We start from the raw sequence: 14,699 nt of genomic DNA, 5'->3' as shown, positions 1-14,699 counted from the left end.
GACATGCTGGTTAGTGGAGAAGGACCATGGCGAGGTAGGGGAAGGGGGAAGATGGAGAAGTATAGCCACTTAGAGCATAAAATCCTTCTTCTGACCTACCAGGTCCTCAGAGGCCTAGCTCCATCTTACCTGGAGGAGCTAGTGATGCCTTATAATCCCAGTAGACCGCTCCGCTCTCAGAATGCTGGTTTACTTGTGGTCCCCAGAGTCTCTAGGGGTAGAAGGGGGAGATTTAAAACCTTCCTCTTTGAAAAAGCTCATAGTCAGCAATTCAGTTATTCTAGACTGACTACTGATTATATTCAGAGGCTCGTCTAATTACTAGGTTAACATCTTAGTTATGCTGCTAGAGGCCGCCAGGGTCCACAAACGCAATCACCTGATCACCAGGCTGCTGGATCCCTGCTGGGTCATGGCTTCCTCTCCTCTCCTCTCCTCTCCTCTCCTCTCCTCTCCTCTCCTCTCCTCTCCTCTCCTCTCCTCTCCTCTCCTCTCTCTGTATCCATCTACAGGTATTGTTGCCTTCATAGCTGTATGCTGACCTACTGACCTCCGACCCCACTGACCCACTCAACTCCTACACCAGCACTTTGTTATAGTTAATGTATTTCCCTGATCTCTACCTATTCTCTCCTCTACCTGTCCTCCCCCCTCTCCTCTCTCTCTACCCAGCCCCCCATCAGCAGGAGGGTCCCCCTATATGGGAGTTTTTCCTGCCACTGTTGCTTTTGGGGGTCAGGCCCTGGGATTCTCTAAAGCACCTAGAAACAATTTTGATTGAAACATGCTATATAAATAAAGATTGCTTCATTGATAATTGAAAATATGTTAATTGTGCTACATGTTATTAAACATTAGCCTACAAAAGCATGAGACATGCAGCCCTGAACCACTGAGGTAAGAGAAACCTCGTAGTGGATCATGCTTCTGTATCAGCCTCGGCCTAGAGCAGCGCTCACGTTTCTGACCCTGAACCATGACCCTGTTCTAACTATGAGCATTAGCTTAGCTAGTATAATGACATTAGCTATAGAATTACAGTCATAAACTTTCTCAAAGAGGAAGGTTTTCAGCCCAGACCTTGACAGGGAGCTGGTGTTACAGCAGGGGGTCTGATAGTTAAAGATTATGGTAACCTCAAATAAACCAGCACTCTGGCACTGGATACTGGAACAGTCAGTTAGGGTCATCTGGCGTGATCAACTTCACGAGAAATAATGCAGCTTGACCTCTCGGGACGCTGTAGGTCAGACAAAGTATTTTGAATTCTGTTCTGGATTTAATGGCCAGCCAGTAATAAGAAACCAACAGAGGAGTAACGTGATCGCTCAAGACAAAACTCTATCGGTCGCATCTCAGATGTTGTTTCAAGGAATTATTCAGTCATTCTGATGATTCTGAGCTACAATAGTTAAGACTAGTAGTGATTAATGCACTAATGGACTAGCTTTTCCACAACAGTGTGAGTCAATGGCAAATGGAAAAGGTGTTCCCAGTGAACCCTTGTCCACCATTTATGTGCGTTAAGAACAAACCTTGAAGAAATATCTATGTGATAAATATGAAGTGACCCAGCCTACTGCTGGCCTCTTTGTCCTAATAACATGCTCCACTCTGTGCAACAGGATGCTGTGATCAACTGTGTCAAACGCTCATACTTCTAATTATGTATGGTTCATTTGAAAGATCAGGTCAAACAATCTCGCTCGTCTCTCCCTGGACACAACAGCCAAAGATCCAAATACACGAGTGCACCATTTACACACGCACTGACATATAAGAGTAAGTAAAAGTGAGAAAAGTGAGCAAATTGAATCCTCATTAAGCTGAGGACAAGCAGCATTGAAACTCATGGACATAAAACAGTGACAAACTAGCTGTTAGGCAGCATCTGAGAACGTTTGTCCATTAAGGGCCATCTGTATTATTACTGCAGATGTTCTTCATGCTGGCTTCATTAACACTGCACTTAGTTAGTTTCTACAAATGTATATATAAAAAACTCTAATGAGCAGTTTCTTTCCAACATTTTGATCTGCATAACAGGAAAACATAATCTCCAATTAAGAAAAAAGAAAGACTTTTATTGTAAGTGATCTAGTAATGGAAAAGACTTTAAATCACAGCCCTCAGTAGAAGCTCATTAATCTATGCTGCATATGTGCTCCTAGTCGGAGGGGTTGTATCCCTGTATTGGGAAAAGGGGGCCTTGGTCAAGTCCAGTCTTTATTAAGATTAATGAACAGCTTGACATTTTTAGTCCTCCGTCTGAATCAATAATTTTAATACTCATGAGGGTCAGCGGGGATCCGGGCTTGTGGAACACACATTGTGGCCACAGGGCACATGTTAAATGTCCAAGTGGTAATCAATGCGCAGAAATTAGCTATTGATCCCTTATGGTTTTGTAATAGGTTATCTATTGGCTTGCTCTTTTCGGAAAATTCCAATATCAGCTGGATGGCACGGCGGCAGTAAAGTTGCTGTGGGCTGTGTGTAGCTGTGCGTGCGTGCACACCCAGCGTCCGTGCGCTCTCCTGCAAGTGTAGGGTCACATTCTAATCAGCTGCGGAGGGCAGATTGTAAATAAATGTTTTCAGAACAATCAGGTGAGTCTTCAATCTACGCCTCATTTCAAACAATGCTGGTCACATGAGATTGGTTTTATGCCGAGTCGAGGCTGACCTTTTAAAACGGCTCATTTTCCCACTGTAAGTCATTTCCCATTAGAGATGGATGCAGTAAAAATAGCTATTTAAACTAATGACAAATGTGCCGTTACAATCAGGTATTTTGGAAGGTTACATTAGCAAAGATGTCCAAGCAACCAGACCCACATTACGTTGACATGGACTGTGCCTACGAGCCGACACTTGATTGACACGTTAGTCCAAACCTGCTTAGTTTGGCTTTATTGTCTCCTGGTATATTAAGAAGATTGTTGGACAGATTTCTGACCCGTAACCCTTAAATTCACAGAGGTCATCTGACAAGGATCGTGCTCTCCCCACCTGCCAGTGAGGCATTCCAGCCATACTTATTTGCCAATTTGATAGAGACCCTGATGGCAGGAAAAGAGGAGGCTCCTTTCGTATATTAGCTAGCAGGAACCATAAATCAGTAGCCCTGTTAAGTCCTGTGGATCACCCCAACACATGGATCCTATACCTCTACTATCATTACAGGAAAAGGGAAAAAAAAGGTGACATTTTTGATTGATTAAAATGGTGCAGCGTAGCTTAGGCTAAATCATGTTAAGTGATGTGACATTGCAGTTCCACATATCATATTTCTGTCGAGACAATGATGGTGGGAGACATTGTCAAGGCATGATATCTGACAACAGAAGACACCCGGGACAGTCTGGGGAGATTTATGGGAAGGTTTTAGTGGTCTGAGGCTGCCGAGAGAGTAAAAAGTGCTCCTTTTTTTTGTGCATTGTCACTTCCAGAGTGACTGTAAATTTTCCATCAGTGCTGTTGGGAATTGGAGACATTTACACATCCTGACAAATCACCTCCCTGTAAAAGTATTTACTGGGTTTGTCCTCCCTTTATTCTTGACCGGTTCACAAACGCGCGTGCCTTTCACAGACAGAAATATTTACTGACAGTGAATTTATGTGACATATATTTGTGTGGGGGTACCTGATCTCCAGCACAAGCTGCGTAATAATGTTGTCATGTGGAGAGTCTGGGTGGTCTCCGCAGACGCTCTAGCAGATCAGAACGGTTTGTAAATCCATAATATCGTCTCAGTTAAAAGGCCACGTTGCACAACAAAAAAAAGGACTTGGAAAACTGGGAAAAATGTTGAGGGATTCATCTTCAAAGCCTACAGTTGTGAGCTATTTGTTTCTCAATTTCAAGGTAATTTGGAATAAGAATTCATCCCAGTTCTTTTTTAAAAAGAAATCACCAACGATCCATTAATGCTGCTGCACGTTGCGGCCACTGGGTGGCACTATGAGACTGCCACTTGGAAAGTACAGCACAGGAGTGTGGGTGGGGGTGGGGGTGGGGGTGGGGGGTGGTAAGGTGGCGGCCCACACACCTCCCTCAGACAGAGCTATAATTTACTAATAGTGCAGGAGCCGCCATTGCTGTTATCTTTTAATAGATTTGTATGGGGGGGGCAGGGGGGGAAACAGGTGCCCGTTGTTAATGTGTCCAATTGCCCAAGTTGCCTACAGAATTTAGGGCATCCATCACTGTCGTCGGTGGTGACACCCTGTCGTTCCAGTGCATGTGGCGGCCCGGCCAGGACGGGCTCGTAACAGATGAGGCTCCTCTCTCCTCCAGACGTCCACAGTCACACAGAGATGAACGCCGTCAGCATCGACGTGCGGCCGCCGCCGCCGCCGCCGCCGCCGCCCCGTTCTTAGAGGGCAAACTCAACTCCAATCCATGGCAAATACCCGACGGCAGATTGTAGATGGAAAAGAGCGTAATATGTGATTGAAATGAAGAAAGTAAGTCTTTAATCTGGGGGAGGGGGCGGGGGGCTGTGACTAAATTTGCGCTCGTTACTTTTGGTCGTGGCCCTGCAGCTGCACCCTTGAGGTTCGCCAGGGGCACCGTGCTGCTTGTAAGCCCGCCGTCCACCCTGGAAAACATGCCGTGCAGCTGTGTTTCTTCAGACCGGGGGTGAGAGTTGGAGGGTGCACAGAGGTTCTTGCTAATACCTTGTTAGGGGTGTTCCTTTGGCTGGTTCTCAGTGAGGTCAGTGTCAGCCCTACTTTAATTCAAGGCCCTTGATCTGCTGGATGTTGGGTGAAGTAGAGGACTCGTGCTGGCCGTTTGTGACCTACTCTAATCTTCCCCAGCTCTCCCAGGCTCTTCGGAGCACCGTGTGTCTGGTCAGAACCAGTTAGTGTGATCTCCTCTGGGTCTCGCCATGTTCTAGTGAAACAGTGATCGTGTTCCTCCGCGCGTTTGATTCCTCCAGACTTTAATTCTTGTTTGTTCTCCGGACTGCAGATGTTTGACAGAAAGTTCGTTTCTTCTGGAGAAAAGAGGCGGCGAGCAACCAGCCGGGCACAAAAGATATTCTTCTTTTATTTCCAACACCCTCTATTTTTCCACGTGGGTTATGAACTTCGGTGTCAGGTGTTAGACCAGCCGTGACCCAGCTTCCTGCCCCCCCCACCCCGTCATTTTTACGGGAATTCTACCCAGAATGTTGCTCGCACGTGGTTTTGTAATCTTTTCCTCTGTCTTTTTTATTTCAAACGATGGATCATTTAAGGGAACAAACAGATGGAGGCAATAAAATAATCAAAGTTGTTCCTGCTCACAAAAATATGAAAAAGGCATTTTCCCACCGGCTGATTGTTTTAAATGATATCAAATATTTTACATTTTAAAAAATGTAGCCAATAATTTGCAAATCCCAAAAACAAATGAGTAATAAATGCTGAAAAAAGCCTAAAATATAACAATTTATTACAGTTTATTAGGACCTTTTAGTTTTATTATTAAGAAATTAAGGGAATAAAATCAAGTATCTGATGAGTTTTGCACATTTTCCTGTTTTAGACAGTTTATGTGTTTTTTTTAATCAGAACTCTTTAATATTAACTCATTGTATTAATCTTCCTCAGATGTTTTTCACTACATCAGCGGTGGGGAAAAAGCCCCCCCAAAACTAACATGTGTTAGTCTTTACATGCACGAGTAGCTGTTCACACCCACAAACAAACAAGTGGTTTGGAAGTTCAGAGGCCTTCAGAGGACCCTGGACCCTCGGGACGCCACGGTGACCACACAAGCTTAAAACCACAAAAGATTTAAGGATTTAGTTTTCTAGAAAAACTTTTTCATAAATATAAACATTGTTCAATTCTTTTTTTAAAAAACAACAACAACCCCCCCCCCCCTCCAAAAAGAAGACCAATGTCTAAAAAGTAGCAGGAATGTGTCTGATCCTTATCTGCATTCAGAACGTGGGCTGAGTTATCAAAGGGAGGCAGAACCCCCCCCCCCCCGATGCAGAAGCAGAGAGGGATGAAGGAACGCAGGGAGACGGTGGCGACGGCAGGAAGCGTCAGGGCGGTCCTGGCCGAGCCTGCGGCAGTGGTCGGGCCGTGCCTGGGGGGGGCAGTTAAAGCAGAATGGAGTGACCACTTGTGTAAATGTGCAATTTGCTGGGGCAGCGGCGGCGCTGATGTAAATACGCAGACTTATTTTCTCATTTTCTCCGGCCTCCAGACTCCCAGGCAAGACTCATGCCTGTCGGCAAATGAAGCTTTATCTCTGTATTTTTATTGTCTTGTTTAATGCTTGTCAAAGAATGCAATTCTTGAAAAGTGCTGCCCATCCCCCACCCTGCATGACAACTCCAATCTGTCTCCCTTTGCGCCCGGCCGGTGGGGGGGGCTTAGTAGTAATTTGCCGTTTAGCCATGTTGATATTTTCCTCTGATTTCCCAGTTGTGTAGGTTGAATGAGGGACCTGTCCCCCCCTGTCCTGTTGGCTCGGTCTATCTGTGCTCCCCCACCTTGAACTCTCTCCCTTTTCAGTAGTCTGGAGTCAATTCATTATAAGAATAAAGTCCAAGATGGGTTTAACTTTCTATCAGAGACGCAAAGGCCCCTGAGAATAAGCAGTTTACCATCTTTGTTGGCCCCAGCGTGGAGGGGAGGGCAGCACAGAGGCCCCGCGTGTGATTATTCACACATGGGTAAATGCCTGGTGCTCAGAGCAGCAAATAGAAGAAGAAAGAGACGCGGCGTGCATGGCTAGTGTAACAACGCTCCGCCGACACATGGACGCATGTTTTCTTTCTCTCCCCGTACACATACGCCAACAGAACCTCGCCTTTTACGGGGAATCGTGGCGATCCGCAGAGGGTACACCACACTCAATTAGCGAAAGAGTATAACAGCGAGAGATAAAACAGTGACCACCGGCTCTTTTGACGTGCTTTATTTAAGAAGCAGGGACAAAAAAAACCTGCTTTTGCAATAGAAAGCTTTGGAAAAGCCCCGAAGGATCTGCCTCCACTCCTCTCCGGCCTCTTTTTCTCCGGTGTGTGTGTGTGTGTGTGTGTGTGTGTCGGGAGTGTGTTTGGACTCTCGGTGGGGAAAATCAAATGTGAGTTGGCCTGGAAGTGTTGCAGTAAACAGCGAGGAAAAGCAAACACGGGCCAAGTCCGGGAATATCCTGCTGAGCAACGTTTGGACCGAGAGGACGGATTGCGCAACGGAACAAGTGCAAACGCTGCCCTCTGAAGGGGCGGCTAATTGATTCTGTGCTTCATTAGTAGTTTTCCCAGGGAGAAAACGGACAGCTCACTTTATTATGAAAACAGAGCATTAGACCTTTAAGCGGACGCCATGGCGACGGCCGCGCTGCCGTTCTCAGCGTTTGGCAGGAGGCGACGCTCCGAAAACTCTGTTATTTTTCCACCGGCGTGACGGAGAATAGGAGAATAATCAAACGGGAGCGAAATATAGCACAGTCGATGTTATGTCGGGGGCAGCGCACGCACACGTGCACGTTAACGAGCCGCGGCCCCAGACTCGGCCTGCTCGTAACAGGGCGCCAGTGATTATCATTAATTCTGTGACTAATGAAATAAACAATGGGAATGTTACTACTTTTGGCATTTGGTCGTTTCTTTTCCTCCTTTTTTCCCCGGCGAGCTTCCTGCTAATTAACTTTCTGAGGAGTTTTCCTCGTTTTGGGGGGAAATGCGTTCCCATCCTCGCGGTGGGCCCCTTGGAAGCGCGCACGGCTTTCGTTTTTAAAGAAGACGAGGGTTTGGGCACGAGTCGACGGAGGTGTAAACGGCAAACTTTTAGGCAGCCTCATCTTTGGGATATCATATTACAGGATGTCTCCACGGTGACGAGCGGCGCTCACCATCCTTGTGAGGTCATCTTCTGCCATCGTGGAGGATTCCTCGCTTCCTCTCTCCTCTCATTAGGGTCATTGCAAACTTTAAACCCCCCCCCTCTCAACTCTGTGTTTTACTGTTAATCAGTTTGCTTTGTAAGGTTAGACGGGTGGACGCAGCAACTTTGGGGGGGGGTTCGGCTTCCATCTGCATGCACGCCGCTTAACTACGTGCAGATGGCGCGTGCTTGCAGACAGGTTGCGTCTCGTGAAGGCGAAAATACGTATGGTTAAGGTGGGGCCTATTTTAACGAGACTTTAACGGTCATTCTCGGGACTAACAGAGCTAATTGTTAGCTTGAGAAAACTGGTGATGCAACATCATACATTTTGAATCCATTTCCTTCATTGGTGAAATGTTTGTCGAAGTTGCAGATTCCTGGGAAAACTCGAACGCGCCGCTTTTTGAAACGTGCAACACATTGAAGCAATTGAGCCGCCGCTGTTTCTGAAAGGCTCGCTCATAATTTGACCAACTTAAAAGACCATTAGCCATTCGGTGAACCAGTGAACCAGGTAACTGGAGGGAAAACGCAGGGATCGCTGAATAATTGCTCGACACAGTCACAAAATTAGCAAAGGTAATTGAGAGAGGAACAAGTAGAGGCCGCCTGAATTATGTATGTTTCACATTTAGGCATTTAAGCATTTCAAAGTGGGTATTTTTATATTCCTGACAAGGTAGAAATGACAGAAATGCCCTTAAATACTTTATATCACACAGCTACGCTGCCATGCATTTCTTTCTCCACGCGGCCCACAAGGTGCCTCCGGCTGGTGGGAAATCTGCCCCCGTCAGTGGCAGTTCAGTGGCTAATGCTTTCTACTGGGCATTGTGAATGACCCTATATGCAATTAAAAAAGGGGGGTTAGCAAAATTATTGTTGGCCTCTTGCCACCTACCTAAATACGTGGTGGTTGTAGACAGATTGCGAGCCCAGAGTCCACAGAACCACGTTTTTTTCCTCCCGACTCAGCTCTGAAATGGCCCTTTGTAATTAGCAAATTAAAGAAAACCAAGAGTAAAGACGTCTTTATGCAAATGAGGCAAACGTGGACTCAAACACTTATTTGATGAGGGTGCCATCTGTTTTGCTTTATTTTGTGGGGTTGGGGGGTGGGGTGGGGTGGGGGGAGGACCTGGTGTTGGGTCCCATTGTGTAAAGTAGAACTTTTAGTCTTTGACAGGTTGTCTGCTATTCAAGTTAGCGACGAGTCCGAGGAGACGCGAGAGTAGCAACCCTGTTTTATCAAGGCCATTAAATGAAGGTTATTTAATGAGTCTAGTCTCCTGCGCTGCTTTTCCCTGATCAAATGGAGCACTAGGAGGTATCCCTTCATGGAACTGGATCAAAAAGAATCAGTCAATTCTTTGCATTGGCAACACATTGTTCATTATCGTCCAGTGACGCACGCGAGCTGGCCGGATGAATCGTCGCATTTAGGCAGCTTTTATAACCCTTTCAGCCCATAAACAAATAAAAAAAACATCATTAGCCTGCTTACTAATGACATCATGCACTCGCAGCAGTTTAAATGCATAAAAGAGGTGCAGCGTTGGGTTTTTTGGATGAAAATTGTACTTCTATTACAACACCTAAAATCCTGCACATCAATGAGGAGGATCCTATACATGCCTGAAGAAAGCAGCCAAAGAGAAGAAAGAAAAAAAGGAAAAAAAGGTTGCTTTGTTCCTTTGGTTCCCCCCTCTTTCTCTCTTTCCAGCTCTCCCCAAGGTTCTATTAGGAAATAGATCCCAGGTGTTCGATAAGCCTGTAGTGGACATGACAGCAGTGCAATCAAGTGTATAAATTTAATTGCAGGCTCATTTTGTGCAGTTTATTAGCCGTTTAGGGGCACATCGCTCCACTTGAACCCTGTTATTGCCAGACAGAACAGCTGTTTGGTTCTGTTTTAACTGTTTGTCTCACTGCATAGTTGTGGGAAAAAAGCATCTCCTTAAATACCAAATGGTGCTAATAAATAGTGCTGCTTGTAAATATTGTAAGACACATATTTGTACAGGCACTTATTCTAAAATGTATGTTTGTTTTATACACTGACAACCAACCAAAGCTGCCTAACTGATCCCAAACAGAATCACTCCCTTTAATGGCCATAAACACATATTTATTCCAAATTCAGACAGCCGGATAAATAAAGGCGGCTAGGTCTGAGCTGCGTCCACGTGTCCTCCATCGTTGTTGCCGTGCGCAGCGCCACACACCGAGAGACCTTCAAGTGTAGCAGCGATGGTTGAAACCTTCTTTGTGTGTGACACCCCATTAATAAAAGAAGCCAAGAGAAGGCTGTGTTAATTGTTACCGTGTATTCAGCCCCGGCTTTCCTATAAATCATCCAACTAATTGCAACAAATTGTTCGCTGACATTAAGCTATGATTCTGAACGGCCGGATATTCATCAACATTGCAACCCCCCCCCCCCCATAAAAGACGGAGCCAGTTTCCAAGGCCAAACATATATCTAGAATCTTACTCTCCATTATTTATGCATCTTTCTTGTCCTCAGCATTTAAGTGCTTCACGGCGAGTGAATGAGATGCCATCTTGTTTATTTATTACATTCCTGGATGAATCCCAAGTCGCGGGCCTCGTTTTCCATGTTCTCCCCGGTGTTTGCCGGGTTTGCCCTCGTTGCCCCCGTATCGATTACTCCTCTGCTTCTCATAATAGAGGTGTTACTTAAATGGAAAGCTGCATTGTTGGGCTGCATGAAACCCATTAGCAGTATATACATGACAATGTATGTGGTCATCCTTCAGAGGCCTGAAGAATGACCAGTTTTATTGATGGCAAACCATCTAAAATGAATAAAGTGTACTTAGCATTTTTCAATTGCATTTACTGAGGTAAGTACTTAGGGTGTGCTTGATTCTTTGCCAAAGTGTCATATATGGGAGCATTTAACCTCCGGTGCAATGTTTATTCCGTAGACAAAAGCCATGTTAAATCTCTTTCTCTGCAGCCTGACAGGCACCATAACTGTCAGTGGCCGTGATCTATTTCACAGCCCGGTGCATTACTGCTGCTAATGTTTCACTGTGCTGCCAGGCCAGCACTGCACCAAGCCGCCGCCATGCGCGTCAAAACGGCGCTTAATAAGCCGTAACGCCGGTGTGCGTCAGCGGCTAAAGACGCCGGAGACAAAGGTCACGATCTGATGTGTTAGGTGGGAGTTCACGAGGAATCTTGAGGTCAATCGCACGACTCAACATGCACGGAAATCAATTCTGGATCCCGGGAGCAGGTAGCCAACGTGAGAATCGGCACGTGGCAATAATCTCACGCAGGAGGCAGCACAGGTTGTCATGAATCCCTTTATGTGTGCACGTTTCTGCGCCATCTCCTCCTTTAAAGCGCTGCAATCCTTGCTAGCTTCATAAACCACAGTCTCCTGCACTGGCGCTGGAGGTGGGGAGTAATGCCCTGAGAAGGAAGGAAGGAAGGAAGAAATAAAGGAAGGAAGGAAGGAAGGAAGGAAAGAAGGAAGGAAGGAAGGAAGAAGGAAGGAAGGAAGGAAGGAAGGAAGGAAATAAATGAAGGAAGGAAATAAATGAAGGAAGGAAGGAAGGAAGGAGGAAATAAAGGAAGGAAGAAGGAAGGAAGGAAGGAAAGAAGAAGGAAGGAAAGAAGGAAGGAAGGAAGAAGGGAGGAAATAAAGGAAGGAAGGAAGGAAAGAAGGAAGGAAGGAAAGAAGGAAGGAAGGAAGGAAAGAGGAAGGAAGGAAGGAAAGAAAGAAAGAAGGAAGGAAGGAAGGAAGGAAGGAAAGAAGGAAGGAAGAAATAAAGGAAGGGAGGAAAGAAGGAAGGAAGGAAGGAAATAAAGGAAGGAGGGAAAGAAGGAAGGAGGAAATGAAGGAAGGAAGGAAAGAAGGAAGGAAGGAAATAAGGAAGGAGGAAATAAAGGAAGGAAGGAAGGAAGGAGGAAAGAAATAAAGGAAGGAAGGAAGAAAGGAGGAAATAAAGGAATGAAGGAAGGAAGGAAGGAAGGAAGGAGGAAATAAAGGAAGGAAGGAAGGAAGGAAAGAAGGAAGGGAGAAAGGAGGAAATAAAGGAAGAAAGAAGGAAGGAAAGAAGAAAGGAGGAATAAAGAAGGAAGGAATAAAAGAAGGAAGGAAGGAAAGAAGGAAAGAGAGAAAGAAAGAAAAGCCTTCCTTTTGACACTGTTAAACACCGCTGGGCTGATTACTGTGTTCTCTGATTCAGCCGGATGTGTTCAAGGATCTTCTCGCTGGTGAAAAAGGTCAGCTGCTCTTGGTGGTGCTCGGCCTGAATACTAATACTGTCCTTATTCAAATGATCTGCACCAGCGCTTATTAAATTGATGGCCCAGGCGCTCTAATTTAATAGTGTTGCAGTCCAGGAGAGAGACACAGCTGCAGTCACAGGTGAATTAGGTGCCTCTGAGGCAAAGTTCAAGCAGCCCCCCCCCACCCCCCTGCTTTTGGGATGCATTTTACCCAGCATATTAGCAGTCAGCGGCGGTGCACAATTAATTAGCACAAACCAGGAAAAGCTTGTCATTTAATAAGGTGCTTCTTTCCCCCACTCATGCCTCTCCCTCACACAGAAAGATCTCTCCCTACCTTGTCACACCTCGTGTGCTCCCTTAATCCCTTCCTCCCAGTTTTTCCTCTCCTTTTCCTCCCCCGCCTCCCCCGTCTCTCCACTCAACACAAACGGGGAGAACTAGCTTGTCATTAATGCTATTTAATGTACATCTGGATACGTAAACACCCAGTTGCCTATTTTCTGTGACTTTAATTTGCCCTCCTGCCTCTGTGTTTATGCACTCGCTAACCAAGATTGGCAGAGGGACTAAACCACGGTGGAGGGGCAGAATAATGGATGGTTGGTGCTGGAGTCTGAGCACCTTTTATTTTACGTGGCTCCACAGTCCACCAGTGTGTGTTATGTGCACGTTAAAGGCTTCTGTCCACCGAGGCAGGGGCCCGTTTCCCATGAGAAAACACCAAAATAGCAATACTGTACATTTATGAACGAAGTATTGAGAGTAAAATTTGCCGTCATTGGCCAAAACGTGCCTTTTGTGTTATGGGATGGTGGCACGCACGCAGCGGCCTCGGGGTTGTGAAGGCTGCATCCTGGACACGCTGCAGAGCGGAGCAGCGGGTCATAAAGAGGAGTGGTTGGGCTCCATTAGTGCTGACAGGGGTCTTTTACACGCACGGGGTGGGTGGAGCACAACTTATGGTCTCCGGTGAAAAGTCAGCATTGTTGTTTGGGGATTGATGTGACCTTGATGCCGTTTAGTGCGGTGATTTGTTTACTGGCACTTATTTTGATGCATGTGGATGCGGGCCTTAAAAGCCTCGCTGCAGACGGAGGGAGCGAGAGAGAGGGCCGGATAGAGACGGGCGGGAACCACGGCTGGAAAGATGGAAAAGAGTGGGAGACGGAGACGATAACAAGATATACTCCTGTGGCAGATTACGTAATACATCATTCACAAAGCATTGTTGCCAATATGTCTTTTTATACTCCCTAAATTGCTGTTGCCGTCGCGCGGTCCCCCCTGCGCTTTTACAAACACATCACAACACACACAAACATATTGTCTTCTCCCTCTGTACTGTTGTGTACAGTTAGCGGAGTCTATCACGGGCCTCCTGGGACGCCGGCTGCGTGAGAAGAGGAGCCGGCATCGAGGACTAGTGTACAGTATTGATGGAGCCGTGTTTCTGTTAGGCGCCGAAAACAAAGTCTCCCTGATGCACAGCGGAGTGTAGGGGGATCAATAGACGCGGAGCGCTTCATTTCCTCAGGCTTCCACTGAAGAAACACTCACTGATGTGTCAGGGCTGCTGGAGTTGCTGCTTACAGAGGAAAATACCAAACCATCAGGCTGAGAAAAAAATAAGGGCTACACGCACGCACGCGCGCACGCACGCCGCATGCCGCACACACAAGCACGCAGCACGCCAGCGCGCACGCGCGCATACAATGCGATGATGAGAGGAAGGGGAAACGAGATGTCGGTGTTATGTGTCATATTGTGCTGTGTCAGAATAACAAGAAACAGGCACAGACGAAGGGGGAAGGGTTTAACTGACACGCAGGATATAACAAGGCATGAGCTTGAGTGATGGGGAAGGGTTTGGCCACCGCACAGGATGTAACTAGACATGGGAGTGTGTGCTGGGGAAGGGTTTGGCTGGCACATGGGATGACACCGGGCCAGAGCCTAAGGCAGCCAGGGAGAGCAGAGAGCCCAGCTGTCACCTCAGTCAGCCCCTTCTCTGGGGGCAACTGTCAATCAGCAGCCTCTCATATCGCCCCGTCATTGACGCTAATTGCTATTGTCAACCCCAGAGACCCGCAGGATGCTAATGCTAGCACAGTTGCCCTTTTGGAGGGAGAATACTGCCTCCAAACATGAGCTGATAAAAAAACAACAAAAAAAACAACAGTGTTGTGAAATGGAGAGAAGCGGATCAAAGGCGGTTCTGGTTGAGCCTTAATAAGGCGTTTGAAAAATTAGAGGCGGCATCACAATAACATTACCTCAAACGTTAGACCCAGGCCCTGCAGAGCAAAGGCTAAACTTTGAGGGAATGTGGCTGAGTGGAATCATTAAACGACACATAAATATGCATGCGGCTACGCAGCCGCTCAGCCATCCGGGCGAAACACGCCGGCGCCGGCGCACTTCCACGCGCAGCAATAGACCTAATGAAAGTAAGACGGATGCTCTCCGCGAGATGGGCGGCTGTGTTATTAATTGCTGTCTGTCCCCTCCTACTGATAATGATGGGCTGTAT

Source organism: Takifugu flavidus, chromosome 5 (assembly GCF_003711565.1).
Source record: "Takifugu flavidus isolate HTHZ2018 chromosome 5, ASM371156v2, whole genome shotgun sequence".
Lineage (NCBI taxonomy): Eukaryota > Metazoa > Chordata > Actinopteri > Tetraodontiformes > Tetraodontidae > Takifugu > Takifugu flavidus.
The sequence above is the reverse complement of the archived record's forward strand: the minus strand, read 5'-3'. Positions refer to the sequence as shown.